Genomic DNA, 11,700 nt, shown 5'->3' with positions numbered 1-11,700 from the left:
AGCGCCTCCTCCTCTCGGCATCCCACGTGAGCCGGGCGCGCAGGGGGGCGCCGGACGCCTGGGTCCCGTCCTCCGCCGTCGGAGCCTTTGCTCGGAAGGAAGCAAGATCCGATCCGCGACGGGGCTTCCCTGGGATGCGAGGCGGCAGCGATGGGGACTTTGCAGCTTAGGAAAGGCGAGAGGGAGGCGGCACGAGAGAAGTCCCTAAAATTCTGCCTGGCGTGGAGAACAGGAAAGCTCTCCTCCCTCTCGCATAACTCTCGAACTCGCGGACAACCAGTGGAATTGGAAGTTGGACCATTCAGGACGACAGATGAAAGAAAGTGCTAGCTAATCTGTGGAACTCGCTCCCGCAGGAGGCAGCGATGGCCAGCAGTTTGGATAGGCTGAAAAGAGGACTCGACACCTTCATGGAGGAGCGGATCTCGAGGGCTGCTGGCCAGGATGGCTCTCCCCTGGCTCCGCGGCTGGAGGCGGCGAGGCTCCTGAATCCCAGTTGCCAGAAGCTGCCGGGGGGGGCAGAGGGGGCTGGGGCTCAGGTCCTTCGAGCGCGCCTGGGGGCCACTGTGAGAACAGAAGGCTGAATCCGCAGGGCCGTTGGCTTGATCCAGCCGGGCGCCTCTTCTCTTCTTACACTGGGAGTGTCAGCCCAGTTCTCCACACTTCTTCCCTGGAAGTAAGACCCACTCAGTTCTGGCAGCTTACTCTCAGGTAAGCCTGTGTGGGATCACAGCCTCACCCACAGCACTTTATTGCCTCTTGCCAATGTTAAAAATGGGACCTGGCCTCCATTTGTTGTTGTTTTAAAAGAGGCTTGATTCTGCTTGAATTTGCAAGCTTGTCAGTTTCATAGGATTCTTTGTCAGGAGGAGGGGAAAAGAATCATAGGAAGCTGCCTTAGTGGTCCATCTGGCGCAGTGTTGTGGACACTGGCCAGCAGCGGCTTTTCAAGGTTTTAGGCATGGAGTCTTTTCCAACCCCTAACCGGAGACAGATCCTTCTGCAGCCCCAGCAGCTGCTCTACCCCTAGGCTCAGGAACATGTGAAGCCGCCTTATGCCCAGTCAGACCTCTGCTCCACCTGCACAGACCGGCAGCAACTCTCTAGGGCTTCAGGCACGAGTCTTTCCCAGCCCTGTTGGGGACTGAACACGGGGACTTCTGCAGCCCAGGCTGCTCTGCCACTGAGCTGTGGTCCGGTGGGTGAATCGGGGCACCTTGAGTGGACAGCAACTGCGGTTCTGCTTCCAGCTCCCCTTGCACTCTTCTGGGTGATGGCAGGTGCTGGGAAGCTCAGCCCTGCCTTGCCCAGTCCGATCAGCTAGTCTGATTACAGTTATCCTTCTCCTTCTGTGGTCAGTGTGGTGCAAGGCTTAGAGTGTCGGACCGGCTCCGACCATAATGCGGTGAAGATGGAGATGAAATTAACACCAATTGGTTCCTTCAGATGGAGGATGAATGACACCTTATTCAGAGATCAAGGAGTTACTAAGAAGGCCCAAAAAACCTTGAGAGACTATTTTGAGATAAACTTGAATACTACGGTTGAAAAAAAGAACAATCTGGGACGCAAGCAAAGCAGTTATGAGAGGGTTTCTGATTCAACAGAATGCAATAAAGAAAAGAACTCAAAATGAGAAAAAAGATAAAATTTTGGGGAAAATAAAAGAGGGAGAGAAGAAACTAAGAGCGAAACCAAAATCGCAAGAGATTCTGAGAGAAATTAAGTTATATCAAGTACAATATATGAAAATGATAAATCAGGAAGTGGAATGGAAAATTAAGCAGATGAGACAAAAGACATTTGAATCGGCTAATAAATGTGGGAAACTGCTAGCTTGGCAGATGAAGAAAAGACAAAAATTAAATACCATTACAAATTTGGATGTAGATGGAAAGAACATACAGAATCCATTGGAAATTAGAAAGTGTTTCCAGAGATATTTTAAACAACTATATACACAAGGGCCACAGAAAGAGACTGATTTAGACCAATTTTTAAGAACAAATGGACTACAAAAAATCTCTCAAGAAAATAAGATAATGTTGAGTCACAAAATTACAGAACAGGAGGTGGAAGGTGCCATTCAGAATATGCAGTTGGGTAAATCTCCAGGGCCAGATGGTTTAACCTCCAAATACTACAGATCTTTGAAAGATTGGTTAATTCGGCCACTAAAGGAGGTTTGCAATGAAATTTTAGAGGGGAAAAAGGCACCGGAGTCGTGGCAGGAAGCCTACATTACACTTATACCGAAAACTGAGTCTGAAAAGACGCAACTTAAGAACTACCGCCCCATATCCCTGCTCAATGTGGATTACAAAATATTTGCTGACATTTTGGCTAACAGGTTAAAAAAAGTATTAGTGGAAGAGATTCATAAGGACCAAGCTGGCTTTCTTCCAGGTAGACACTTGTCTGACAACACGAGGAATATAATTAATATTTTGGAGAAGTTGCAAGTGAACATCAATACCAAAGCAGTTTTAATTTTTATAGATGCGGAGAAAGCCTTTGACAATATTTCTTGGAGTTTTATGAAGAAAAATCTTCAGGGGATGGGGGTTGGCCAAGGGTTTGAAAATGGTATAAGTGCAATTTATTCAGAACAAAAGGCTAAACTAATTGTTAACAACGTGGTGACAGAGGAATTTAAGATAGAGAAAGGTACACGACAAGGTTGCCCAATCTCCCCACTGCTTTTTATTTCAGTCCTGGAGGTTTTGTTAAATATGATTAGAAGGGACCGTTTGATTAAAGGTATTCAGGTCGGAGCTAAACAATACAAATTGAAGGCTTTTACAGATGACCTAGTGTTAACATTACAGGAGCCAGAATCTAGTACGAAAAGAGTATTAGAGCTGATTCAAGAATTTGGTCAGGTGGCAGGATTTAAGTTGAACAAGTCAAAAACCAAAGTTCTTGAGAAAAATTTAATACCGATTGAGAAAGAGAGGTTTCAGAAGGAGACAGGTTTAACATTAGTGAAGAAAGTTAAATACTTGGGGGTTAATATGACTGCCAAGAACTTAAACTTATTTAAAGATAATTATGAGAAATGTTGGACAGAAGTGAAAAAAGACTTAGAAATATGGTCAAATTTGAAGCTTTCCTTGTTGGGCCGAATTGCAGCTATAAAGATGAATGTATTGCCAAAAATGTTGTTTTTGTTTCAATCTTTGCAAATTTTGGACAAGATGGACTGTTTCAAGAAGTGGCAGAGAGACATTTCTAGATTTGTCTGGCAGGGCAAGAAGCCCAGAATAAAATTTAAAATATTAACTGATGCAAAGGAAAGAGGCGGATTTGCCCTGCCAGACCTTAAACTTTACTATGAATCAGCAGCATTCTGCTGGTTGAAAGACTGGCTGCTTCTTGAGAACACAGACATTTTGGATTTGGAAGGTTTTAATAATGTTTTTGGGTGGCATGCATATTTGTGGTACGACAAGGTTAAAGCACATAAAGCATTTAAAAACCATATTGTCAGGAAAGTATTGTTCAATGTCTGGATAAGATACAAAGACTTATTGGAAAACAAAACCCCAAGGTGGTTGTCACCAATGGAAGCAAAGGCTCAGAAAAAGCTCAATATGGAGGCCAAATGGCCGAAATATTGGGAAATATTGGAACAAGAAGGAGACAAATTGAAATTGCAGAGTTTTGAGAAATTAAAAGATAAAGTGCGAGACTGGCTTCATTATTATCAAATAAGAGAGGCCTATAATTTGGACAAAAAAATTGGCTTTCAGGAGGAAAAATCAAAATTGGAAACAGAACTGTTAGATCCCAAAACTAAGATACTTTCAAGAATGTATAACTTGCTGTTAAAATGGAATACGCAGGATGAAACGGTTAAATCTGCAATGATTAAATGGGCACAGGATATCGGTCATAACATCATGTTTGCTGACTGGGAACAGTTGTGGACCACAGGTATGAAATTTACGGCATGTAATGCCCTAAGAGAGAATATTATGAAAATGATATACAGGTGGTACATGACCCCAGTCAAGCTTGCAAAAATATATCATTTGCCTGATAATAAATGTTGGAAATGTAAAGAAACTGAAGGTACATTCTTTCACCTTTGGTGGACGTGCCCAAGAATCAAGGCTTTCTGGGAGATGATATATAATGAAATGAAAAAGGTATTTAAATATACCTTCCTGAAGAAACCAGAGGCCTTCCTTCTGGGCATTGTCGGCCAATTGGTGCCAAAGAAGGACAGAACTTTCTTTATGTATGCAACAACAGCAGCAAGAATACTTATTGCAAAGTATTGGAAGACACAAGATCTACCCACCCTGGAAGAGTGGCAGATGAAGATGATGGACTATATGGAATTGGCGGAAATGACTGGCAGAATCCGAGACTTGGGAGAAGAGGTGGTGGAGGAAGACTGGAAGAAATTTAAAGACTATCTTCAGAAATATTGTAAAATTAATGAATGTTAAAATTATGTTTGGATTGGCAATAAGTGGTATTCAGCAACAAAAGTTAATAAGAATATGCAAAAATGAATTGATAAATGGATGAAAATATAGAGTTATAATATGTTATGATATAGAGTTAAGATAAATGAAAGAGGGTAAGGATTTGCTGAATTGATTATGTAAATGGGAATACAAAAAGGGGAGGTGTGAGGAGGTCAAGGAAACAAGCAAATGAGCTTAAAGATATCAAAAAATGGATTTGCTTTTTGTATTTTGTATTTTCTTTTTTCTCTTCTATGTATCTTTGTATTTTTTGTATTTTTCTTTTTCTTTGTTTTCTTTTCATTCTGTAAATCTCTGTTTTTTGTAAAACCCTAATAAATATCTTTTTAAAAAATAAAATAAAAAATAGAGTGTCGGACCGGGACCTGGGAGAGACCAGGGTGCAAATCCGCACTCAGTCATGAGGCTCACAGGGTGACCTTGGGGGCCAGTCACTACCTCTCAGCCTGAACTACCTCACAGGGTTGTTGTGGGGATCAAATGAGCAGTTGGAGACAACCATGTACACCACCTGGAGTTCCTTGGAGGAGAGTGGACACATGAATTAAACAAACAAACAAAATGGCCTTTGCTCAGGATGCAGGCCTGGGTGTCCCCAGTGGCGGAGCAAGCCGATTGGGCGCCTGGGGTAGTGCAAGTGCCCTGCACCCAGGGGTGGGGGCGGGGCAAGCCAGGGCAGGATGCTCTGTGGGGCCTCCAAGGAGTCTGCCTGCCTCCTCCCACTCAGTCGCCCTACAGCTGAGGGGGAGGCAGTGGGCGGACCATTTGGGCAGCATGGAGCCTGCGGGCGCCCAAGCCACCGCGTCACTCCCAGGCCCCACGGTGAGTGCTGCCCGGCATTTTGTCACCTCCCCTCAGTGGTGACACCTGGGGCAGCCCGCCCCCACCGCCCCCCTTCCTCCACCCCTGGGTGTCCCCCAGCTCTAGTTGGGGTCCGATCCCCATCCTGTCCATTGCCCAGCACGGCCAGTGGTCAGGGGTGAGCAGAGCTCTACTCCAGCCATGTTTGGGGTGGAGTCACCACAGGCTCCTCCTTCCAGGCCTATGTCTTGGGCAAGCAACCCGCCATCAGCTGGAGTAATAGGAAGTGAGGGGAGTGTCTCTGAGGACATGCAGAGTGTGTTTTCCCTCACCTCTCAGTAACCAGCACAACTGGTAGCTGCATAACTGGCCTTATTGGGTCGCTCTGGGCCTGAGACCCTGGACAGCTGCTGCCAGTCAGTGCTGGCACTGCTGAGCTTTCAGTGGACCCAGGGCCTGCGTTGCTTGGCAGAAGGCACCTGCCTGGGCTTTCCATCTCTGGCTCCGTCAGTCCACCAGGCTGCTCCCAAAGTCCCCTCTGCGGCCCCCCCAGCCCTGTTTCAGAGAGCAAAAGGCAGGGAGTTAATCCCCACTGGAATGCAGCAGCGAGAGAACAAGGATTAGGGCAGACAGGCTGGGAGTTGCTGGAGGGGGGCTGCTGGCTTCTGTCCCTGAAGTCAGTGCCCTGAAGGCTGCGGGGGAGACAAGAGGAGACTGGAGAGGAGCAGGCGGTGGGTGAAAGCGAGGGAGGCAGCAGGCAGCACCCTCTTCAGGCCCCCAACCTGCTGCCCCCCCCAGCTGCCCAGAGATCTTAGGGTTGTGGGGGATACCTCACTGAAAACATGGACTGAGGTAGCATTGTAAAAGGCAGATTTAATGGTCAATATTATTTGGAAAGAGATTGGAAATAAGGCAGCCACTATTGTAATATATTTATGTGCATCGGTGGTCAGTGTTTGAAATTCCCCGCATTTTGCTATTGTCACGGGTCCAACTGCAACTACGTGGAGATTTCTGGGCACCCGGTTGGCAACCGACATCTCCATCAAGCCGGGAAAAGGCTTGGCTCCAATGAAATGCTCTTGTGGGCACACACGCAGAGTATCCCTTGATGGTACTTTCTGAGCCAGGATGAGGTTGGGGACGGCCCTGCACTTAGCATGCAATGGGCTAGAACTCTCAAGGGAAGGATTTCTTAGTCAGCCCATGGAAGACATTGGTGAAGTAGGACAAAGCTACATAGATGATGCGATTAAGCTGGCTCACAGCTCCATTACATTAGTTTCTAATCTCTGGCAAAGAATGCAAAACGAAATGATGCGGTGTTTAAAAATAAAGATTATCAGAAGAGATCATAAAGAAAAAAGAAAAATATACAAACAAGATGAGATGTGGGAACAGCAAGATAGGACTGGATAGAATTATGAATATTATTTGGACAGATTTGTGGATATTAACGCAGCAGCAAGAAGATGATTGGAATCCCCTTCGGAACTTGAAATATGGGTCCCCTCAACAAAAAATTTAAAATTCGGCTTTGTAATTCGGAATTTATGTGATTTGATTTGATTTGATTTGATTTGATTTGATTTGATTGGTCGGTTAATAAAAATTATTTTAAATAAATAAACACAGCTTGAAAAGGTACCTGAGCAATGGACAAGTGGCGCCTGCAACAAAATGTTGCAGCGCAGTGGGCTGCTCCAATTCAGGATTCCAGGGAGGGAGGGAGGGAGGGAGGGATCTTTCTAGGTTACTCAATTCCATTTCCTCTCCACTCCCACAGCCATCCAGCATTCTGAGCAGGCTCACTGGGTTGTTCCCTCCCCCAAGTGTTAGGGAGTGTGGCATCCCTGCCCCCCTTACTTCTGCAGACCTGGGGTTCCCCCAAGCTCACTAGCAGCTAGCTACCCAAAGGGGCAGCTTCACAGTCTGGGGTGCTTCTGGATCCAGCTCAGTCATGGTAGGCTCAGGTGGACTGTGGGTAAAAGTGCCATTTTCGAACAGCAACTGGTTTGACAACTACAACCAAGTCCTGGACTGGGAGAGCCTGGCCACAGGAGTTCGTGCACTGGTTCCTTCAAGGCTGGATTACTCTATGTGGGGCTTCCCTTGCACTTGATCCGGAAGCTACAGTTTAGTGCAGGATGCTGCAGCATGATGCTGACAGGTGTGACGCCTTGCCAAGCACCCAACCCCTGTGCTCAAGAGATCTACACTGGCATTGCTGTCATATATAAAGGCCTAAATGCCTTGAGACCAGTTTGCCTGCAGGATGGCATCCCCCCATATACACCCACCTGACTGCTTTGAGCAGCAGAACTGGCACTGTGGCAGATGCCAAAGTCAGGGCTGTCTTACCCATAGGCGCTAGGGGTGTGGGGCACCCGGGCGCCAGGCTCTTAGAGGCGCCAGGCCGAGAGTCCAAGGCCCGAGAGTTGAGTCCAGGGAAGAGCCTGCCCTTTGGTCAGAGCTCCATGGCAGACTCTTCGGGGGTGACCGAGCCAGCAAGACGCTGAGGCGGCCGGCTGGCTCCGCACTCCTGTGCGCCTGGGACTGGGCAAGCTGGGGGGGGGGTGGTGCCAGGCAGATCTTTTCACCTCGGCACCGCACATGCTTAAGACAGCCCTGGCCACAGTTGTAAGAACTTGAGCTTTGAGAGTTGCAGCACCCAAACTCTGGAACTCCCTGCCTCTTGATATCAGGCAGGCGCCTTCCCTGGACTTCTATGGCACTGGCTAAAAACATTTTTTGTTTATACAAGCCTACCCAGATGTTTAGAAAGGCAACACAAGTTTTAAGCTGTTTTCAGTCTATTATTATTTTAATTTTCCAAAAGTCTTTAATAATTGTTAATCCTTCTTATTGATAATTTGTTTGTTTTATCCTTTGTAAAACTTTTTTGAGGGTTGTTTCCCACCACCCCCCACAATCAAGCATTGTATAAATTTAATGAAATAAATAGTAAGGGTCTACACCCAGCACAGAAGGGAATGATAGAATTTGTGGAACAAGTGACAGATAACAAAATGTGCTGATGCAATAAGGAAGTTCAGGCTTCAGGAATGGAGAGACATCTGCCTGCCTTGGAGATGCCACAGGGCTCTTTAAAGCAGTTTGTGGCAACCAGGTTCCTTCTAGATGTTTTGGACCGAAATCCCCAATAGCGCCAGCTCACACATCTGTGCTAGCCAGTCAGAAACATCTGGAGGGAACCCAGATGGCAAAGCCTTCCTCAGCCTTCCTCTGATTTAGAGGAAATTAGAGGAGCTCCCCAACATCTTCAGGTCTGCATAATTAAACTTTTTTGCCTTGCCTAAGGAAACAGGCAGCAGGTCAATGAATGGAATTATTTCCATGGAGAGACCAGCTCTGGATCTAGAAGCACCGAGATGCTACAATGGGCGGCAATAGGCAAGGCTTCAAAGAATGCTTGGAGAACTGCAAAGAGGACTGGTCCCTTCAGCAGTCACAGGGCCACCCTCCACATTCAGGGACAGCAGGCTTCCATGGCTGGGGCTCTCAGGTGGGAATCTCCACAAAACATGAGGCTATTTGTTGCCGGCAGACTGAATACTGCATTGAGCTAAGCAACTGTATTGAGCTAAGCTGACCCAGCAAAGGCAAAATTGTACATCACAAATTAACACAATACTCTCCCTCGGCTGTCACCTGGGGCAGCCGTTCCATCGGACGGAGAGATAGGAAGCGAGATTCATGCCATCAGCTTTGCTGAAAGCCCAGCTCCATCAGGCGCCTCCTGCCCCTGAAGTGGGCCCGCTGCTCATTATAGGAACAAAAGGCTCTTTAGAAACTGGTGCCTGAGCTTGGTTTTTCTTTTCCTCTTCCCTCCCAATCCCCTTCCCCTTGTGTGCCGTGGTTTTTTTACATTGTTAGCCTGGGGGCAGGGAGCGTCCTGTTGTAAATGTACGTAAATCATTTCCAGAGCCTTTTTGGCCAAAAACCAAATGCTCTCAATAACCATAATGGCTGGATTCTGCACCAAGGAAAGCCCAATTGTGCAGCAGGTGAGAATTACGTAAAATTTGTTTAATTTTGCATTTCTCCCTCTCCCTCTCCCTCTCTCTATTTGTATTGATTCATTTTCTGCTGGTTTTACTATTTGACATCATGCGGGTGGCGCTGTGGTCTAAACCACAGAGCCTAGGGCTCACCAATTGGAAGGTCGGCGGTTTGAATCCCCACGACGGGGTGAGCTCCCGTTGCTCGGTCCCTGCTCCTGCCAACCTAGCAGTTCGAAAGCACGTCAAAGTGCAAGTAGATAAATAGGTACCGCTCCGGCGGGAAGGTAAATGGCATTTCTGTGCGCTGCTCTGGTTTCGCCAGAAGCGGCTTAGTCATGCTGGCCACATGACCCGGAAAAACTGTCTGTGGACAAACGTCAGCTCCCTCAGCCAGTAAAGCGAGTTGAGTGCTGCAACCCCAGAGTCGTTTGCGACTGGACTTAACGGTCAGGGGTCCTTTACCTTTACCTTTACCCTGCTTTTGCCGTCGCCAAAAGTGCTAAACCCCAACCCCTAACCACTTGCAGTGTGATTCTCCCTACCCTTTTTCCTTCTAATTGGCCGAAACCTTCTCAAGCATGTCTTCCACGCTTCCACTTGCCCCCTCCCTAGAAAGCACAGGGCCAAGTGGTTTTCTGCTTGCCCCAGGCTTTCTATGCACAGCTCAGAGCAGTTTTGCCATTTCTCCAAAAATCCACTCTTTAGTGCTGCATCGGAGCAAAGGTCAATCCAGAGAAAACTAGACAGCAGTAAACAGCAGGTTTTCCCAGGGTAACGCAGAAGTGTGGGTGAGCCCTAACCGTTTAAAAAGAAAGAAAAAGACTGAGGTTCTGTCCCTCAATACCTCCTTCTGCAGGCATGATCTGCTCCTGTGGAACTGCAGCCTACGGACAGCCTTTAAACCTTCCAGGATGGGGGGGGCACCTCTATAGCAGGGGTTTGCAAAGCCCTCCCCTCAGTTGTCTGCAAAAGACACACAGGCCCCAATCACACCATACACTGAAAGCACTATGATACTACTTTAAATAGTCATGGCTTCTCCCTAGTCAATCCCTCTTCACAGCGAAGTCTGAGAACTGAAGCTCTGGGAGGAGAACAGGGGCCTCCTCCCAACTCTCAGCCCCCTTAGCAGACTACAGCTCCCACAATCCTTTGGGGGAAGCCAGGACTGTTTAAAATGGCATCCTAGCCCCTTAAATGTGTGAGCATGGCTCAACTCTACAAATAAATTCACAGACACACATCTCCCCACATCAGACTTTATTTTATTTTTTTGTCTTCTCTGTTGCTACTCGAAGAAAATATAAGGCTTGGATGAGCAGTGATCCACTTAAGGCCTAAAATGGTTCTTGTGCCTCAGAAACCAAGATATCTGAAAAGGCAACAATGGGGAACGTGGGGAAAGGAGGCAGGTTGCAGGTAGTTCAAAGGGTGAGAAGTTATCCCTGAAGTAAGCAGTTGCAAAAAGGAGTGAGAAAATATTTCGACTCTGGTGAGATTAAAAATGTCACTCAAGAAAGATACCGTATTTTTCGCCCTATAGAATGCACCGGCCCATAGGATGCACCTAGTTTTTTTGGGGGGAAATCAAAGAAAATTTTTTTATTTCCCCCCCAGGTTTGCGCAGCCATCCCCAAGCTAGAAGAGGGAGACGGAGCGCTCCGTCTCCCTCTTCTGCCTTCAGGGACAGCCTCTCTAGCCTCCGTGGGGCAGCAGCTTGCCCCGCTGCCCCCCGAGTTTGTGGTGCTGGCGGGGGGGGGGGGGAGAAGCAAGCTTGCTTCCCCCCCCCCCGCCAGCCTCCAGATCAGGTCGGGGAATAGCGGGGTGGCGGCGCTCTGCCTCCCCGCTATCCCCCGAGGTTGTGGGGCTGGTGGGGGGGAGAAGCAAGCTTGCTTCCTCCCCCCCGCCAGCCACCAGATCAAGTCGGGGAATAACGGGGTGGCGGCGCTCTGCCTCCCCGCTATCCCCCGAGGTTGTGGGGCTGGCGGGGGGGGGGGGAGAAGCAAGCTTGCTTCTCCCCCCCGCCAGCCTCCAGATCAGGTCGGGGAATAGCGGGGTGGCGGCGCTCCGCCTCCCTGCTATCCCCTGAGATTGTGGGGCTGGCGGTGGGGGGGGGGAGAAGCAAGCTTGCTCCCCCCCCCCCGGCAGCCTCCAGATAAGGTCGGGGAATAGCGGGGTGGTGGTGCTCCGCTACCCCGCTATCCCCCGAGCTTGTGGGGCTGGCGATGGGGAGAAGCAAGCTTGCTCCCCCCCCCCCCCCCGGCAGCCTCCAGATCAGGTCGGGGAATAACGGGGTGGCAGCGTTCTGCCTCCCTGCTATCCCCCGAGCTTTTGGGCTGCAGGCAGGTCCCGCACCTCCCGCCGGGCTTGCAAGA

The sequence above is a fragment of the Podarcis filfolensis genome, assembly GCF_964270895.1.
Source record: "Podarcis filfolensis genome assembly, chromosome: 13".
Lineage (NCBI taxonomy): Eukaryota > Metazoa > Chordata > Lepidosauria > Squamata > Lacertidae > Podarcis > Podarcis filfolensis.
Note: the sequence above shows the minus strand (reverse complement) of the source record.